Here is a 21,207-nt window from a genome sequence, read left to right on the forward strand (position 1 = left end):
ACATTGACAGAGAGAGAGGGAGAGGGACAGAGAGATAGTGGTGTGAGTGAGAGAGAGACTGAGAGAGACAGAGACAGGGACACAGACAGATATAGAGTAACAGAATGAGAGGCATAGAGACAGAGAGATAGTGGTGCGAGTGAGTGAGATAAATTGAGAGAAACAGTGACAGAGACATAGACAGACATGCAGATAGAGAGAGAGAGCGGGGTCAGAGAGACAGCGGTGTGAGTGAGAGAAAGCCTGAGAGAAACAGAGACAGAGGCACAGACAGACATACAGTGTCAGAAAGAGAGAGCGGGGGTCAGAGAGATAGTGGTGTGAGTGAGAGCGAGACTGAGAGAAATATTGACAGAGACACAGACAGACAAACAGTGACAGAGAGAGAGAGTGACCGAGAGATAGTGGTGTGAGTGAGAGAGAGACTGAGAGAAACAGTGACAGAGACAAAGACAGAGATACAGTGACAGGGAAAGAGAGCGGGGTCAGAGAGACAGTGGTGTGAGTGAGAGAGAGACTGAGACAAACAGAGACAGAGACACAGACAGATATGCAGTGACAGAGAGAGAGAGAGAGAGAGTGAGGGACAGAGAGATAGTGGTGTGAGTGGGAGAGACATTGAGAGAAACAGAGACAGAGACACAGACAGACAGACAGTGACAGAAAGCGAGGGAGAGTAACAGAGACATAGTGGTGGGAGTTAGAGAGAGAGACTGAGAGAAACAGTGACAGATACACAGACAGACATACAGAGAGAGAGAGATAGAGGGACTGAGAGATAGTGGTGTGAGTGAGAGAGAGACTGAGAGAAACAGAGACAGATACAAAAACAGACATACAGTGAAAGAGAGATCGAGAGAGAGAGACAGAGAGACAGTGGTGTGAGTGGGAGAGAGAATGAGAGAAACAGAGACAGAGACACAGACAGACAGACAGTGACAGAAAGAGAGGGAGAGGGACAGAGAGATAGTGGTGTGAGCTAGAGAGAGAGACTGAGACAAACAGTGACAGAGACACAGACACACATACCGTAATTGAGAGAGAGAGAGAGGAACTGGGAGATAGTGGTGTGAGTAAGAGAGAGACTAAGAGAAACAGAGACAAGGGCACAGACAGATATATAGTGACAGAGAGAGAGGGAGATGGGCCAGAGAGATAGTGGTGTGAGTGAGAGAGAGAGACTGAGAGAAACAGAGACAGAGACACAGACAGACATACCGTGACAGAGAGAGAGAGCGGGGGGACAGAGAGATAGTGGTGTGTGTATGAGAGAAACTGAGAGAAACAGAGACAGAGACACAGACAGACATACAGTGACAGAGAGAGAGAGGGAGAGGGACAGAGAGATAGCGGTGTGAGTGAGAGAGAGACTAAGAGAAACATTGACAGAGACACAAACAGACATGCAGTGGCAGAGAGAGAGGGAGAGGACAGATAAATAGTGTTGTGAGTAAGAGAGAGACTAAGAGAAACAGAGACAAGAAGACAGACAGATATATAGTGACAGAGAGAGAGGTAGAGGGACAGAGAGATAGTGGTGTGAGTGAGAGAGAGAGACTGTGAGAAACAGTGACAGAGACACAGACGGACATACAGTGACAGAGAGAGAGAGAGAGAGGGACAGAGACATATTGCTGTGAGTGAGAGAGAGAGACTGAGAGAAACAGAGACAGAGACACAGACACACATACAGTGACAGAAAGAGAGGGAGAGAGACATAGTGATAGTGGTGTGAGTGAGTGCGAAAAACTGAGAGAAACAGTGACAGATACACAGACAGACATACAGAGAGAGAGAGGGAGAGGGACAGAGGCATAGTGATGTGAGTGAGAGAGAGAATGAGAGAAACAGTGACAGAGACACTGACAGACATACGGAGAGAGAGAGGGAGAAGGACAGAGAGATAGTGGTGTGAGTGAGAGAGAGACTTAAGGAAACAGAGATAGAGACACAGACAGACATGCAGTGAGAGAGAGAGAACTGGGGTCAGAGAGATAGTGGCATGAGTGAGAGTGAGACAGAGCGAAACAGTGACAGAGGCACAGACAGACAGACAGTGACAGAGAGATGGCTGGGGGCAGAGAGATAGTGGTGTGATTAAGAGAGAGACTGAGAGAAACAGTGACAGAAACACAGACAGACATGCAGTGACAGAGAGAGTGGGGCAGAGAGATAGTGGTGTGAGTGAGAGACTGAGAGAAACAGTGACAGAGACACAGATAGACATACAGTGACAGAGAGAGAGAGAGGGACAGAGAGAAAATCGTGTGAGTGAGAGGGAGACTGAGAGAAACAGAGACAGAGACACAGACAGACATACAGTGAAAGAGAGATAGAGAGAGAGCGACAGAGAGACAGTGGTGTGACTGAGAGAGAGATTGAGAGAAACAGAGACAGAGGCACTGACAGACATACAGTGACAGGGAAAGAGAGCGGGGTCAGAGAGACAGTGGTGTGAGTGAGAGAGAGACTGAGAGAAACAGAGACAGAGACACAGACAGATATGCAGTGACAGAGAGAGAGAGAGAGAGGGACAGAGAGATAGTGGTGTGAGTGGGAGAGAGAATGAGAGAAACAGAGACAGAGACACAGACAGACAGACAGTGACAGAAAGAGATGGAGAGTGACAGAGAGATAGTGGTGTGAGCTAGAGAGAGAGACTGACACAAACAGTGACAGATACACAGACAGACATACAGAGAGAGAGAGATAGAGGGACTAAGAGATAGTGGTGTGAGTGAGAGAGGGACTGCGGGAAACAGAGAAAGAGACACAGACAAACATACAGTGACAGAAAGAGAGGAAGAGGGACAGAGAGATAGTGGTGTGAGTTAGAGAGAGAGACGGAGAAAAACAGTGACAGAGACAAAGACACACATACCGTAATTGAGAGAGAGAGAGAGGAACTGGGAGATAGTGGTGTGAGTAAGAGAGAGACTAAGAGAAACAGAGACAAGGGCACAGACAGATATATAGTGACAGAGAGAGAGGGAGATGGGCCAGAGAGATAGTGGTGTGAGTGAGAGAGAGAGACTGAGAGAAACAGAGACAGAGACACAGATAGACATACAGTGACAGAGAGAGAGAGAGGGACAGAGAGAAAATCGTGTGAGTGAGAGGGAGACTGAGAGAAACAGAGACAGAGACACAGACAGACATACAGTGAAAGAGAGATAGAGAGAGAGGGACAGAGAGACAGTGGTGTGACTGAGAGACAGATTGAGAGAAACAGAGACAGAGGCACTGACAGACATACAGTGACAGGGAAAGAGAGCGGGGTCAGAGAGACAGTGGTGTGAGTGAGAGAGAGACTGAGAGAAACAGAGACAGAGACACAGACAGATATGCAGTGACAGAGAGAGAGAGAGAGAGAGAGGGACAGAGAGATAGTGGTGTGAGTGGGAGAGAGAATGAGAGAAACAGTGACAGAGGCACAGACGGACATACCGTGACAGAGAGAGAGAGCGGGGGGACAGAGAGATAGTGGTGTGTGTATGAGAGAAACTGAGAGAAACAGAGACAGAGACACAGACAGACATACAGTGACAGAGAGAGAGAGAGGGAGAGGGACAGAGAGATAGCGGTGTGAGTGAGAGAGAGACTAAGAGAAACATTGACAGAGACACAAACAGACATGCAGTGGCAGAGAGAGAGGGAGAGGACAGATAAATAGTGTTGTGAGTAAGAGAGAGACTAAGAGAAACAGAGACAAGAAGACAGACAGATATATAGTGACAGAGAGAGAGGTAGAGGGACAGAGAGATAGTGGTGTGAGTGAGAGAGAGAGACTGTGAGAAACAGTGACAGAGGCACAGACGGACATACAGTGACAGAGAGAGAGAGAGAGAGGGACAGAGACATATTGCTGTGAGTGAGAGAGAGACTGAGAGAAACAGAGACAGATACACAGACACACATACAGAGACAGAAAGAGAGGGAGAGAGACATAGTGATAGTGGTGTGAGTGAGTGCGAAAAACTGAGAGAAACAGTGACAGATACACAGACAGACATACAGAGAGAGAGAGGGAGAGGGACAGAGGCATAGTGATGTGTGTGAGAGAGAGAATGAGAGAAACAGTGACAGAGACACTGACAGACATACGGAGAGAGAGAGGGAGAAGGACAGAGAGATAGTGGTGTGAGTGAGAGAGAGACTTAAAGAAACAGAGATAGAGACACAGACAGACATGCAGTGAGAGAGAGAGAACTGGGGTCAGAGAGATAGTGGTATGAGTGAGAGTGAGACAGAGCGAAACAGTGACAGAGACACAGACAGACAGACATTGACAGAGAGATGGCTGGGGGCAGAGAGATAGTGGTGTGATTAAGAGAGAGACTGAGAGAAACAGTGACAGAAACACAGACAGACATGCAGTGACAGAGAGAGTGGGACAGAGAGATAGTGGTGTGAGTGAGAGAGGGTATGGAAGAAACAGAGACAGAGGCACAGACAGACATACAGTGACAGAAAGAGAGGGAGAGGGACAGAGAGATAGTGGTGTGAGTGAGAGAGAGAAACTGAGAGAAACAGTGACAGAGACACAGACAGACATACAGAGAGAGAGAGGAAGAGGTACAGAGAGATAGTGGTGTGAGTGAGAGAGAGACTGAGAGAAACAAAGACAGAGACACGGACAGACATACAGTGATAGAGAGGGAGAGTGACAGAGATATAGGGTGTGAGTGCGAGGGAGACTGAGAGAAACTGAGTCACAGACACAGACAGACATTCAGTGACAGAGAGAGAGAGAGCGAGGGACAGAGAGATAGTGGTGTGAGTGAGAGAGAAAATGATAGAAACAGTGACAGAGACACAGACAGACATAAATTTATATAGAGAGAGAGGAACTGAGAGATCGTGGTGTGAGTGAGAGTGGGGCTGAGAGAAACAGAGACAGAGACACAGACAGACATGCAGTGACTGAGAGAGAGAGAGTGGGACAGAGAGATAGTGGTGTGAGTGAGAGACTGAGAGAAACAGTGACAGAGACACAGACAGACATACAGAGAGAGAGAGGGAGCGGGACAGAGAGATAGTGGTGTGAGTGAGAGAGAGACTGAGAGAAACAGTGACAGAGACACAGACAGACATAAATTTATATAGAGAGAGAGGGACTGAGAGATAGTCGTGTGAGTGTGAGTGGGACTGAGAGAAACAGAGACAGAGACACAGACAGACATACAGTGACTGAGAGAGAGAGAGTGGGACAGAGAGATAGTGGTGTGAGTGAGAGACTGAGAGAAACAGTGACAGAGACACAGACAGACATACAGAGAGAGAGAGGGAGCGGGACAGAGAGATAGTGGTGTGAGTGAGAGATAGACTGAGAGAAACAGAGACAGAGACAAAGACAGACATACAGTGACAGAGAGAGAGAGAGAGGGACAGAGAAAAATCGTGTGAGTGAGAGGGAGACTGAGAGAAACAGAGACAGAGACACGGACAGACATACCGTGACAGAGAGAGAGCGGGGGGACAGAGAGATAGTGGTGTGTGTGAGAGAGAGATTGAGAGAAACAGAGACAGAGACACAGACAGACATACAGTGACAGAGAGAGAGAGAGGGATAGAGAGAAAATCGTGTGAGTGAGAGGGAGACTGAGAGAAACAGAGACAGAGACACAGACAGACATACCGTGACAGAGAGAGAGCGGGTGGACAGAGAGATAGTGGTGTGTGTGAGAGAGAGATTGAGAGAAACAGAGACAGAGGCACTGACAGACATACAGTGACAGGGAAAGAGAGCGGGGTCAGAGAGACAGTGGTGTGAATGAGAGAGAGACTGTGAGAAACAGAGACAGAGACACAGACAGATATGCAGTGACAGAGAGAGAGAGAGAGAGAGAGAGAGGGACAGAGAGATAGTGGTGTGAGTGGGAGAGAGAATGAGAGAAACAGTGACAGAGACACAGACAGACATACAGTGACAGAAAGAGAGGGAGAGTGACAGAGAGATAGTGGTGTAAGTTAGAGAGAGAGACTGAGAGAAACAGTGACAGATACACAGACAGACATACAGAGAGAGAGAGAGAGATAGAGGGACTGAGAGATAGTGGTGTGAGTGAGAGACTGAGAGAAACAGTGACAGAGACACAGACAGACATACAGAGAGAGAGAGGGAGCGGGACAGAGAGATAGTGGTGTGAGTGAGAGATAGACTGAGAGAAACAGAGACAGAGACAAAGACAGACATACAGTGACAGAGAGAGAGAGAGGGACAGAGAGAAAATCGTGTGAGTGAGAGGGAGACTGAGAGAAACAGAGACAGAGACACAGACAGACATACCGTGACAGAGAGAGAGCGGGGGGACAGAGAGATAGTGGTGTGTGTGAGAGAGAGATTGAGAGAAACAGAGACAGAGACACAGACAGAGATACAGTGACAGAGAGAGAGAGAGGGATAGAGAGAAAATCGTGTGAGTGAGAGGGAGACTGAGAGAAACAGAGACAGAGACACAGACAGACATACCGTGACAGAGAGAGAGCGGGGGACAGAGAGATAGTGGTGTGTGTGAGAGAGAGATTGAGAGAAACAGAGACAGAGGCACTGACAGACATACAGTGACAGGGAAAGAGAGCGGGGTCAGAGAGACAGTGGTGTGAATGAGAGAGAGACTGTGAGAAACAGAGACAGAGACACAGACAGATATGCAGTGACAGAGAGAGAGAGAGAGAGAGAGAGAGAGGGACAGAGAGATAGTGGTGTGAGTGGGAGAGAGAATGAGAGAAACAGTGACAGAGACACAGACAAACATACAGTGACAGAAAGAGAGGGAGAGTGACAGAGAGATAGTGGTGTAAGTTAGAGAGAGAGACTGAGAGAAACAGTGACAGATACACAGACAGACATACAGAGAGAGAGAGAGAGATAGAGGGACTGAGAGATAGTTGTGTGAGTGAGAGAGGGACTGCGGGAAACAGAGACAGATACAAAAACAGACATACAGTGACAGAGAGAGAGAGAAGGACAGAGAGATCATCGTGTGAGTGAGAGGGAGATTGAGAGAAACAGAGACAGAGACAGAGACAGACATACAGTGAAAGAGAGATAGAGAGAGAGGGACAGAGAGACAGTGGTGTGACTGAGAGAGAGATTGAGAGAAACAGAGACAGAGGCACTGACAGACATACAGTGACAGGGAAAGAGAGCAGGGTCAGAGAGACAGTGGTGTGAGTGAGATAGAGATTGAGAGAAACAGAGACAGAGACACAGACAGATATGCAGTGACAGAGAGAGAGAGAGAGAGGGACAGAGAGATAGTGGTGTGAGTGGGAGAGAGAATGAGAGAAACAGAGACAGAGACACAGACAGACAGACAGTGACAGAAAGAGATGGAGAGTGACAGAGAGATAGTGGTGTGAGCTAGAGAGACAGACTGAGAGAAACAGTGACAGAAACACAGACAGACATGCAGTGACAGAGAGAGTGGGACAGAGAGATAGTGGTGTGAGTGAGAGAGAGAATGAAAGAAACAGAGACAGAGGCACAGACAGACATACAGTGACAGACAGAGAGGGAGAGGGACAGAGAGATAGTGGTGTGAGTGAGAGAGAGAAACTGAGAGAAACAGTGACAGAGACACAGAAAGACATACAGAGAGAGAGAGAGATGAACAGAGAGATAGTGGTGTGTGAGAGAGAGAAACTGATAGAAACAGAGACAGAGACACAGACAGACATACAGTGACAGAGAGAGAGAGGGAGAGGGACAGAGAGATAGCGGTGTGAATAAGAGAGAGACTGAGAGAATCAGAGACAAGGACACAGACAGACATACAGTGACAGAGAGAGAGGGAGAGGGACAGAGAGATAGTGGTGTGAGTGAGAGAGAGAAACTGAGAGAAACAGTGACAGAGACACAGACAGGAATACAGAGAGAGAGAGAGAGGGACAGAGGCATATTGGTGTGAGTGAGAGAGAGACTGAGAGAAACAGAGACAGTGACACAGACACACATACAGTGACAGAAAGAGAGGGAGAGAGGCATAGAGATAGTGGTGTGAGTGAGTGAGAAAAACTGAGAGAAACAGTGACAGAGACACAGACAGACATACAGAGAGTGAGGGAGAGGGACAGAGGGATAGTGATGTGAGTGAGAGAGAGAATGAGAGAAACAGTGACAGAGACATATACAGACATACAGAGAGAGAGAGGGAGAAGGACAGAGAGATAGTGGTGTGAGTGAGAGAGAGACTTAAAGAAACAGAGATAGAGTCACAGACAGACATGCAGTGAGAGAGAGAGAACTGGGGTCAGAGAGATAGTGGTATGAGTGATAGAGAGACTGATCGAAACAGTGACAGAGACACAGACAGAAATACAGCGACAGAGATATAGCGGGGGACAGAGAGATAGTGGTGTGAGTGAGAGAAAGATTGAGAGAAACAGAAACAGAGAAACAGACAGACATACAGTGAGAGGAAGAGAGGGAACGGGACAGAGACATAGTTGTGTGAGTGAGAGAGAGACTGAGAGAAACATTGACAGAGACACAGACAGACATACAGTGACAGAGAGGGAGAGTGACAGAGAGATAGGGTTTGAGTGCGAGAGAGACTTAGAGAAACAGAGACAGAGCGACAGACAGACATACAATGACAGAGAGATAGTGGGTGACATAGAGGTAGTGGTGTGATTGAGAGAGAGACTGAGATAAAACAGAGACAGGGACACCGACAGACATATAGTGACAGAGAGAAGAGAGGGACAGAGAGAAAATGGTGTTAATTGGAGAGAGAGACTGAGAGAAACAGAGACAGAGACACAGACAGACCTACAGTGACAGAGAGATAGTGATGCGAGTGAGAGAGAGAATGAGAGAAACAGTGACAGAAACACAGACAGACATACAGTGACAGAGAGAGAGAGGGAGAGGGACAGAGAGATAGTGGTGTGAGTGAGTGAGAGACTGAGAGAAACAGAGACATAGACACAGACAGACATCCAGTGACAGAGGGAGAGGGGGAGAGGGACAGAGAGATAGTGGTGTGAGTGAGACAGAGACTGAGAGAAACAGAGACACATACAGACATAGATTGAAAGAGAAAGAGAGATTGACAGAGAGATAGTGGCGTGAGTAAGAGGGAGATTGAGAGAAACAGTGACAGAGACACAGACAGACATACAGTGACAGAGAGAGAGAGAGAGAGAGAGGGACAGAGACATATTGGTGTGAGTGAGAGAGAGACTGAGAGATACAGAGACAGAGACACAGGCAGACATACAGTGAAAGAGAGAGAGAGAGAAGGACAGAGAGAGAGTGGTGTGAGTGAGAGAGAGAGACTGAGAGAAACAGACAGATACACTGAGAGACATACAGTGAAAGAGAGAGATAGGGACAGAGACATAGTGGTGTGAGTGAGAGAGTGAATGAGAAAAACAGAGACACAGACATACATACAGTAAGAGAAAGAGAGGCAACGGGACAGAGACATAATTGTGTGAGTGAGAGAGAGAGACTGAGAGAAACATTGACAGAGACACAGACAGACATACAGTGACAGAGAGGGAGAGTGACAGAGAGATAGGGTGTGAGTGCGAGAGAGACTTAGAGAAACAGAGAAAGAGACACAGACAGACATACAGTGACACAGAGAGAGCGGGGGTCAGAGAGATAGGGTGTGAGTGTGAGTGTGAGAGAGACTTGGAAAACCAGTGACAGAGACACAGACTGATATAAGTGACAGAGAGGTATCGGGGGACAGAGAGATAGTGTTGTGAGTGAGAGAGAGACTGAAAAAACAGAGACAGAGACACAGACAGACATACAATGACAGAGAGATAACGAGGGACAGAGAGATAATGGTGTGATTCAGAGAGAGACTGAGAGAAACCGAGACAGAGACACAGACAGACATACCGTGACAGCGGGAGAGCGGGGGGACAGAGAGATAGTGGTGTGTGTGAGAGATAAGTTGAGAGAAACAGAGACAGAGACACAGACAGACATACAGTGACAGAGAGAGAGGGAGAGGGACAGAGAGATTGTGGTGTGAGTGATTGAGAGACTGAGAGAAACAGAGACAGAGACACAGACGGACATACAGTGACAGAGAGAGATGGAGAGAGGGACAGAGAGATAATGGTGTGAGTGAGACAGAGACTGAGAGAAACAGTGACAGAGACACAAACAGACATACAGTGGCAGAGAGAGAGGGAGAGGGACAGAGAGATAGTGGTGTGAGTGACAGAGAGACTGAGAGAAACAGAGACACAGACAGACATCGATTCATAGAGAGAGAGAGATTGACAGAGAGATAGTGGCGTAAGTGAGAGAGAGATTGAGAGAAACAGCGACAGAGACACGGACAGATATACAGTGAAAGAGAGAGAGAGGGGGACAGAGAGATAGTGGTGTGAGTGAGAGAGAGAGACTGAGAGAAACAGAGAAAGATACACAGACAGACAAACAGTGACAGAGAGAGAGAGAGAGGGACAGAGAGTTAGTGGTGTGAGAGAGAGAAAGACTGAGAGAAACAGTGACAAAGACACAGACAGACATACAGTGATAGAGAGAGAGAGAGAGAAGGACAGAGGAATAGTGGTGTGAGTGAGAGAGAGAATGAGAGAAACAGAGACAGAGAGACAGACAGACATACAGTGACAGAAATAGAGGGAACGGGACAGAGAGATAGTTGCGTGAGTGAGAGAGAGACTGAGAGAAACATTGACAGATACACAGACAGACATACAGTGACAGAGAGTGAGATTGACAGAGAGATAGGGTGTGAGTGCGAGAGAGACTTAGAGAAACAGAGACAGAGACACAGACAGACATACAGTGACAGAGAGAGAGCGGGGTCAGAGAGATAGGGTGTGAGTGAGAGAGAGACTAAGATAAACATTGACAGAGACACAAACAGACATACAGTGGCAGAAAGAGAGGGAGAGGGACAGATAAATAGTGGTGTGAGCGAGAGAGAGACTGAGAGAAACAGAGACAGGGACACAGACAGACATACAGTGACAGAGAGAGAGGGAGAGGGACAGAGAGATAGTGGTGTGAGTGAGAGAGAGATACTGAGAGAAACAGTGACAGAGACACAGACGGAAATACAGTGACAGAGAGAGAGAGAGAGAGAGAGAGAGAGACAGAGAGAAAATGGTGTGAGTGAGAGAGAGACTGAGAGAAACAGAGACAGAGACACAGACAGGCATACCGTGCCAGCGGGAGAGCGGGGTGACAGAGACATCGTGATGTGTGTGAGAGAGAAAATGAGAGAAACAGAGACAGAGACACAAACATACATACGGTGACAGAGAGTGAGAAAGAGAGGGACAGAGAGATAGTGGTGTGAGTGAGAGAGTGACTGAGAGAAACAGTGACAGAGACACAGACAGTACTACAGTGACAGAGAGAGAGAGAGGGTGAGAGATAGTGGTGTGAGTGAGAGAGAGACTGAGATAAACAGAGACACAGACAGACATAGATTGACAGAGAGAGAGAGAGATTGACACAGAGATAGTGGCGTGGGTGAGAGGGAGATTGAGAGAAACAGTGACAGAGACACAGATAGACATACAGTGACAGAGAGAGAGAGAGAGAGAGAGAGAGAGGGACTGAGACATATTGGTGTGAGTGAGAGAGAGATTGAGAGATACAGAGACAGAGACACAGACAGACATAGAGTGACATAGAGAGAGAAAGGGACAGAGATAAAATTGTGTGAGTGAGAGAGTCACTGAGAGAAACAGAGACAGAGACACAGACAGACATACCGTGACAGCGGGAGAGCGGGGGGACAGGGAGATAGTGGGGTGTGTGAGAGATAAGTTGAGAGAAACAGAGACAGAGACACAGACAGACATAAAGTGCCAGAGAGAGAGGGAGAGGGGCAGAGAGATTGTGGTGTGAATGAGTGAGAGACTGAGAGAAACAGAGACAGAGATACAGACGGACATAAAGTGACAGAGAGAGATGGAGAGAGGGACAGAGAGATAATGGTGTGAGTGAGACAGAGACTGAGAGAATCTGTGACAGATACACAAACAGACATACAGTGGCAGAGAGAGAGGGGGAGGGACAGAGAGATAGTGGTGTGAGTGAGAGAGAGACTGAGAGAAACAGAGACACAGACAGAGACAGACATGCAGTGACAGAGAGAGAGAGAGAGGGACAGAGAGATAGTGGTGTGAGAGAGAGAAAGACTGAGAGAAACAGTGACAAAGACACAGACAGACATACAGTGACAGGGAGAGAGAGAGAAGGACAGAGGGATAGTGGTGTGAGTATGAGAGAGAATGAGAGAAACAGAGACACAGACAGACATACAGTGACAGAAAGAGAGGGAACGGAACAGAGAGATAGTTGCGTGAGTGAGAGAGAGACTGAGAGAAACATTGAAAGAGACACAGACAGACATACAGTGACAGAGAGGGAGATTGACAGAGAGATAGTGGTGTGAGAGAGAGAAAGACTGAGAGAAAAAGTGACAAAGACACAGACAGACATACAGTGACAGAGAGAGAGGGAGAGGGACAGAGAGATAGTGGTGTGAGTGAGAGAGAGATACTCAGAGAAACAGTGACAGAGACACAGACGGAAATACAGTGACAGAGAGAGAGAGAGAGAGGGACAGAGAGAAAATGGTGTGAGTGAGAGAGAGACTAAGAGAAACAGAGACAGAGGCACAGACAGACATACAGTGACAGAGGGAGAGTGGGAGAGGGACAGAGAGATAGTGGTGTGAGTGAGAGAGTGACTGAGAGAAACAGTGACAGAGACACAGACAGACATACAGTGACAGAGAGAGAGAGAGGTGCAGAGAGATAGTGGTGTGAGTGAGAGAGAAACTGAGAGAAACAGAGACACAGACAGACATAGATTGACAGAGAGAGAGAGATTGACAGAGAGATAGTGGTGTGAGTGAGAGAGAGAATGAGAGAAACATTGACAGAGACACAGACAGACATACAGTGACAGAGAGGGACAGTGACAGAGAGATAGGGTGTGAGTGCGAGAGATACTTAGAGAAACAGAGACAGAGACACAGACAGACATACAATGTCAGAGAGAGAGCGGGGGTCAGAGAGATCGGGTGTGAGTGTGAGAGAGACTTAGAGAAACAGTGACAGAGACACGGACTGACATAAGTGAGAGAGAGGTTGAAGGGGCCAATGAGATAGTGGTGTGAGTGAGTGAGAGACTGAGAGAAACAGAGACAGAGACACAGACGGACATACAGTGACAGAGAGCGATGGAGAGAGGGACAGAGAGATAATGGTGTGAGTGAGACAGAGACTGAGAGAAACAGTGACAGAGACACAAACAGACATACAGTGGCAGTGAGAGAGTGAGAGGGACAGAAAGATAGTGGTGTGAGTGAGAGAGAGACTGAGAGAAACAGAGACAGGGACACAGACAGACATGCAATGACAGAGAGAGATGGAGAGGAACAGAGAGATAGTGGTGTGAGTGAGAGAGAGAGATTGAGAATAACAGTGACAAAGACACAGACACACATACAATGACAGAAAGAGAGGGACAGGGACAGAGTGATAGTGGTGTGAGTGAGTGAGAAACTGAGAGAAACAGTGACAGACACAGACAGACATACAGAGAGAGAGAGGGAGAGAGACAGAGAGATAGTGATGTGAGTGAGAGAGAGATTGAGAGAAACAGTGACAGAGACACAGACAGACATACAGAGAGAGAGAGAGGGAGAGGGACAGAGAGATAGTGATGTGAGTGAGAGAGAGAATGAGAGAAACTGTGACAGAGACACAGACAGACATACAGAGAGAGAGAGAGAGGGAGAGGGACAGAGAGATATTGATGTGAGTGAGTGAGAGACTGAGTGAAACAGAGACAGAGGCACAGACAGACATACAGTGACAGAGGCAGAGGGGGAGAGGGACAGAGAGATAGTGGTGTGAGTGAGACAGAGACTGAGAGAAACAGTGACAGAGACACAAACAGACATACAGTGGCAGAGAGATAGCGGGGGACAGAGAGATCGTGGTGTGTGTGAGAGAGAGTCTCAGAGAACCGATTTAAACCAGGTGCAGAGGCAGAGAAAGTTGGGAGGGGAGGAAAGAACAAAAGGAAAGGTCTGTGTTGTGGTGGAAGACAGCTGAGGTTAAATTCTGCCTCTGTACCTGGTTAAAATATGTTCCATCTCGAACTTCTTCCAGTTCTGACCGAAAGCACACAGACCTAAATGGTTACCTTAGTTTCTCTCTCCACAGAAGCTGTCTGACCTTCTGAGTAGTTCCAGCATTTTCTGTTTAATTTCAGATTCCAGCATCTGCTGTTTATTGCTGTTGTGAACTATTTTATTTTGTCTGTCGTTCTACAGTCCAAACAAGGCTCAGGGAAATGTAAATATAGATTTCCTCCTAAACGTTTTATGGAATGTTAATAGAAACAAGAGTTATGTAATGATGTATAAAATAGCAGGAAGCGAGTTTAAAAGAAACCATTATTTGTTTTTTGACAACTACACAGAAAATACTTTGATAAACTGACAATGCACAATTTAGATTTGGTATATATGTTTGAAATAGGAGAATAAAAATTGAGAGCACAATGAAGTTTGATTCCCAATATATAATTGGGAAGTACCGAAACTAATGGAACACTTTTGGTAATCAGAGCAGGGATTAATATCGTGCCGAATGTTTGAGAGAAAAACATTAGAAGCAACATTTGTATTTTAACATCTTCAATTCACCATATTAGTAAACATTTCCAAGTCAGACTAGTTGCCTTGTCCAGAAAAAAAGATGAATGTTGATTTCAGTTAAATCATAGCTCTCCCTGCATTTGGTTTTTATTTCGGTTATTCACAGTGTGTATGTGTTTTTCTGCACTTGTGAATAAGTGTCTCATTTCTGACATGTTACATGGCATGGTGCTGGTACAAGAAGGCCACCTTTATTAATGGAAGTGGTTGCACTTGGAAATTGCGGTACATTTTGTTCAATTCCTTTTTATACCTTTAACTAAAGAATTGCGGCAATTTAATGTGCAGGTTGTCTGTTTGTATTATGATTAATATTCTAATTACTTATGTGGACATACAGGATATCAGCGCCCTAGGAAAGTCGCTGTTCCTGCTGCTTTTGCTGCCATTGCTATGGTGACATGAGCGATGCGGCTAATAAATTGACAACTTTAAAATTAATACAAATTGCACGAATATATATGCCTCTTTCAGCTCACCTTGGGCGTTTCGATTGTCTGTCGATGCATAACCGTGCAACTGAGTGATGGTTTTGTAGTGTTATAGCATTATTATGCAGTTCTTTTATATCCCACTCATTTGTGATCAGTTATCTTTTTTTTAATTGATTTACTGCATGAGGAACTAAAAATCGTAAACAACATGCATAAGAGTCCTGCAAATATCAAACGATTTTTAATATGGATCAGTGTGGGTTGGTGCATTTTGGTCGGAGAGATAAGGTCCCAAGCTACCCTTGGAAACTAAGAGTACAAATGGGGTAAAATTGCAAAGGGATCTCTGGGTACTGATACACAAGTCACTAAATGTAGCAATAGAGGATAATAAGTCAATACAAGTGCAATAGAAGCACTGGAGATCATTTATAGAGGAATATAATTAAACAGCAGAGAAGTTAAGTAAACCCTGTATCGATCATTTTCTGATTGTCTAATGACCTGAGATAGTGGGCTGACAATATGGAATAATTCTATCTATGTTTTCCAGTGGTTGCTGCTGCTGTTGTTGTTGTAAAATGTGTTGTAAATAATGTTGTTGTAAATTTTGCCCAGCGGTGAAAAGGTCGCGCCAAAAGGAGTTTCTGGCCACTCAGTACAAACAATTAGAGGGATCATTGGTGGGGAGTGTCTGAGGATATTGGGTGGGGTGGGGAGGGTCTGAGGATATTGGGTGGGGTCGGGAGGGACTGAGGATATTGGGTGGGGTGGGGAGGGTCTGAGGATATTGGGTGGGGTGGGGAGGGTCTGAGGATATTGAGTGGGGTGGGGAGGGTCTGAGTATATTGGGTGGGTGGGAAGGGGCTGAGGATATTGGGTGGGGATGGTCTGAGGATATTGGGTGAGTTGGGAGGGGTCTGAGGATATTGGGTGGGGTGGCGAGGGTCTGAGGATATTGGGTGGGGTGGGGAGTGTCTGAGGATATTGGGTGGTGTGGGGAGGGTATGAGGATATTGGATGGGGTGGGGGTGTCTGAGGATATTGGGTGTGTTGGGGAGCGTCTGAGGTTATTGGGTGGGGTGGAGAGGGTCTGAGGAAATTGGGTAGGGTGGGGAGGGTCTGAGGATATTTGGTGGGGTGGGGAGGGTCTCTGTATATTGGGTGGGGTGAGGAGGGTCTGAGGATATTGGTTGGGGTGGGGAGGGTCTGAGGATATTGGATGGGTTGGGGGGGGTCTGTGGATATTGGGTGGGGTGGGGAGGCTTTGAGGATATTGGGTGGGGTGGTGAGGGTCTGAGGATATTGGGTGGGATGGGGAGGCTTTGAGGATATTGGGTGGGGTGGGGAGGGTCTGAGGATATTGGGTGGGGTGGGGAGGGTCTGAGGATATTGGGTGGGGTGCGGAGGGTCTGAGTATATATGATGGGATGGGGAGGGTTTGAGGAAATTGGGTGGGGTGGGGAGGTTCTGAGGATATTGGGTGGGGTATGGATGGTCTGAGGATATTTGATGGGGTGGGGAGGGTGTGAGGATATTGGTGGGGTGGGGAGGGTCTGAGGATATTGGTTGAAGTGGGGAGGGTCTGAGGATATTGAATGGGGTAGGGAGGGTATGAGGATATTGGGTGGGGTGGGGAGTCTCTGAGGATATTGGGTGGGTTTGGGATGGTCTGAGGATATTGGATGGGGTGGGGAGGGTCTGAGGATATTGGGTGGGGTGGGGAGGTTCTGAGGATATTGGGTGGGGAGGGGAGGGTCTGAGGATAGTGGATGGGTTGGGGAGGGTTTGAGGATATTGGGTTGGGTGGGGAGGGTCTGAGGATATTGGGTTGGGTGGGGAGGGTCTGAGAATATTGGGTGGGGTGGGGAGGGTCTGAGGATATTGGGTGGGGAGGGTTTGAGGATATTGGGTGGGGTGGGGAGAGTCTGAGGATATTGGGTGGGGTGGGGAGGGTCTGAGGATATTGGGTGGGGTGGGGACGGGGATAATAGAGTAAGAGTGGAAGCTTGCAGGGAACATAAAAACTGACTGCGAAAGCTTGTCTAAATATGTGAAGAGAAAAAGATTAGTGACAACAAATATGGGTCCTTTGAAGTCAGATTCAAGTGAATTTATAATGGGAAACAAAGAATTTGCAGACCAATTGAACAAGTACTTCGTTTTTGTCTTCACGAAGGAAGACACGAATGTACTAGGTGACAATTGATCTAGTGAGAAGGAGGAACTGAAGGATATCCTTCTTGGGCGGAAAATTGTGTTTGGAAAATTGATGCGTTTGAAGGTTAATAAATCCCCACGGCATGATTGTCTACATCCCAGGGTGCTTAAGGAAGTGGCCCTCGAAAAAGTGGATGAATTGATTATCATTTTCCAACACTCTATCGAAGTGCAGTAAAAAATGTGGACAATAGTAATAGTTTTCAGGAGGGTATAAACTGACTGGTGAACATGAGAAGGTTTCGGCTGATCATCGGTCAAAAGGACAATAATTTAACATTTTACAACTCACTCAGAATCCTGAATATCAAGTTATCTCCTCACTCAGTTAAATGCTATATAGAAACATATAAACATAGAATATCGGTACAGGAGTAGGCCATTCGGCCCTTCTAACCTGTACCGCCATCAATATAATCAGTTTTTATGTTCCTATCAAGTTTCCTCTTGTACTCCATTTCCCCCCTCTTAATTAAACCCTTAGTCCTCCTCTGTTGAATTCGAAATTTCTCCCAGTCCTCAGGTGTGTTGCTTTTTCTCGCCAATTTATGTGTCTCTTCCTTAGCTTTAACACTATCCTTAATTTCCCTTGTTTGCCATGGTTGAGCCACCTTCCCCGTTTTATTTTTACTCCAGACAGGAATGTACAATTGCTGAAGTTCACCCATGTGACCTTTAAATGTTTACCATTGCTTATCCACTGTCAACCCTTTAAGTATAATTTGCCAGTCTATTCTAGCAATTCACGCCTCATACAGTCAAAGTTACCTTGGCTTAAGTTAAGTTTCCGAATTAACTGTGTGACTCTCCATCGTTCGACCATATTGTGTTCACTCTTCCCCAAGGGGCCTCGCACAGCAAGATTGCTAATTATCCCTTCTCATTACACATCACCCAGTCTAGGATGGCCAGCTCTCTAGTTGTTTCCTCGATATATTGTTCTCGAAAACCATCCCAAATGCACTCGAGGAAATCCTCCGCCACCGCATTGCTACCAGTTTAGTTAGCCCAATCTATGTGCGTATTAAAGTCACACATGATAACTGCACTACCTTTATTGCACACATCCCTTATTACTTATTTGATGCTGTCCCCAACCTCACGACTACTGTGTGTGGGTCTGTACACAACTCCCACTAACGTTTTCTGCCCTGTGGAATTTCACATCTCCACCCATTACGATTCAACATCATGCAGGCTAATGTCCCTCCTTACTATTGCATTAATTTTCTCTTTAACCAGCAATGCCACCCAGCCTCCTATTGCTCTCTGCCTATCCTTCCTAAATGTTGAATACCCCTGGCCTCAGGTGACCCGGATAACTCAGAATGGCAACAAAGGATGAATGCAAGGCTATTCACAGCTTGTTGGCGTTGTGGAGGCTTCCATGCAGTCTATACATGCTGGTTCAAAGGGTCTGATTGCAAGAGGTGTGGAACATTGGGGCACCTCCAACGAGCTTGCAGTCAAGCTGCAAGCTCTGTAAAACCAATTAACCTCCACGTGGGAGAGGGAGATCGGTCCATGGTGGATCAAAGCAATTTGGAGCCTCAGAGAGAGGACGCAGATGCTGAAGTATATGGCGTGCACACATTTTCGGGGAAACTACCACCTATAATGCTAAATATAAAATTGAATGGCTTACCCGTAGCCATGGAAGTGGACACTGGCGCTAGACAATCCATCATGAGTAAAAAGATGTTTGAGAGACTGTGGTGCAACAAGGCACTCAGACGAGCCCTGAGCCCCATCCACACCAAAGAGCTCACCACTGTCTTGGGCAGCGCCATGGCCAAGGTCACCTACGATTGCACGGTGCAGGAAGTGCCATTCAGGATTGTCCCGGATGATGTCGCCACACTTCTTGGAAAGAGCTGGCTGGGCAAAATCCGCTGGAACTGGGATGACATCCGTGCGCTATTTCCTGTCGATGAGGCCGAATATACCCAGGTTCTTAAGAAATATCCTTCTCTTTTTGAGCCAGCCATTTGGAATTTTTTCTGCGGAGAAGGTGCGGATCCACTTGGTCCCAGAGGCATGACCCATTCACCTCAAGGTGCGAGGGAGAGAGTGGAAATCGAGCTGGACAAGCTGCAACGCGAGGGCATCATCACCCAGTGGAATTTAGCAAATGGGCCGGCCCGATTGTTCCAGCACTCAAAAGTGATGGCACGGTCAGGATTTGCGGTGTTTATAAAGTAACTATTAATCTTTTCGAGCTACAGGACCACACCCGCTACTTATGGCAGATGACCTATTTGCGACGCTGGCAGGAGGCAAGACGTTCACCAAGCTCGACCTGACTTAAGTCTACATGACGCAGGAGCTGCAGGAGTCTTCCACGGGCCTCACCTGCATCAACACTCATAAGCGACTGTTCATCTACAACAGATGCCCGTGTGGAATTCGGTCGCCTGCAGCGATCTTCTACAGAAACATGCAGAGCCTGCTCAACACGCACAGTGATTTTTCAGGACGGCATATTGGTCATGGGTCGGGAGGTCCTCCAGCGACTGGATCACGTAAGCCTGCGGCTGACGTCGAAATGCGATTTCATGGCAACATAAAAGGAGTTTTTGGGGAGAAAGATCGCGCTGGATGGCATTCTGCCCATAGAAGCCAAGACAGAGACTGTCAGGAACGCGGCCAGGCCACAGAACGTCACGGCGCTGCAGTCGTTCCAGGGCTCCTCAACTATTTTGATACCTTCCTACCGGGGTAAAGCTCCCTTTTGGAGCCCCTACCTGTGTTCTTGCGCAAAGGTGAGTACTGGGTATGGGGAAAAAGCCATGCAATTGCTTTTGAGAAAGCCAGATACATTTTATGCTCCAACAAGCTGCTTGTATTGTATAGTCCGTGTAAAAGACTTGTGATAGCATGTGACGTGTCGTCGTACGGACTCGGGCGTGCATTACAACAAGCTAACGTTGCGGGGATGTTGCAACCATTCGCCTATGCTTCCAGGAGCTAGTCTAAGGCCGAGAGGGCCTACAGCATGATTGAAAAAGAGGCATTAGCGTGTGTGTTCGTGGTAAAGAAAATGCATCAGTACCTGTTTGGCAACAAATTTGAGCTGGAAACTGATCACAAGCCCCTCACATCCCTGTTCACTGAAAACAAGGGGTAAATACTAATGCCTCAGCCCGCATATAAAGGTGGGCACTCGCGCTATCAGCGTATAACTGCCATAGGCCAGACAAGGAAAACTATGCAGATGCTCTCAGTCAGCTACCATTGCGTACCACGTGGGGTGTAAATGGCGCAGCCTGCAATCTTGTTGATGGTTGCGCAGTCCACAGACTTGTTGATGGTCATGGAGGCGATTGAAAATGATAAATCACGCGTCACAGATTAGGACTTGGACCAGCCAAGTACCTCTGCTGTCCCGAGTAAAAAAAAATGTGTACTGCATGGGAGCTGGGTCAGCATCCCCATTGAAATGCAAGACCCAAACAAGCCGTTCCAGCGGCGAATGGACAAACTGTCCATTTTGGCAGACTGCCTGTTGTGTGGTAACCGCGTAGTGCAACGCAAAAAAGGGCAAGGAGACGTTCATCTCGGATCTCCACAGCACACACCCGTTTACAGTAATGATGAAAGCAATAGCCAGATCCCACGTGTCGTGGCGCGCTATCGACGCTGACTAAGATTCCTGTGCAGGGCAACGCCACTTTTGTGTTCAGTTGAGCAACGCGCCTAGAGAGGAACGACTAAGTTTGTGGTCATTGCCCTCCAGACCATGGTCAAGCATCCTTGTCGACTATGCGAGCCCGTTTCTCGGTAAAATGTTGCTGGTTGTGGTGGATGTTTTTCAAAAGGGATTGAACATAAAATAACGTCGTGAAGCACCGCCACCGCCAGTACTG

This window comes from Pristiophorus japonicus, chromosome 28, assembly GCF_044704955.1.
Source record: "Pristiophorus japonicus isolate sPriJap1 chromosome 28, sPriJap1.hap1, whole genome shotgun sequence".
Taxonomy (NCBI): domain Eukaryota; kingdom Metazoa; phylum Chordata; class Chondrichthyes; family Pristiophoridae; genus Pristiophorus; species Pristiophorus japonicus.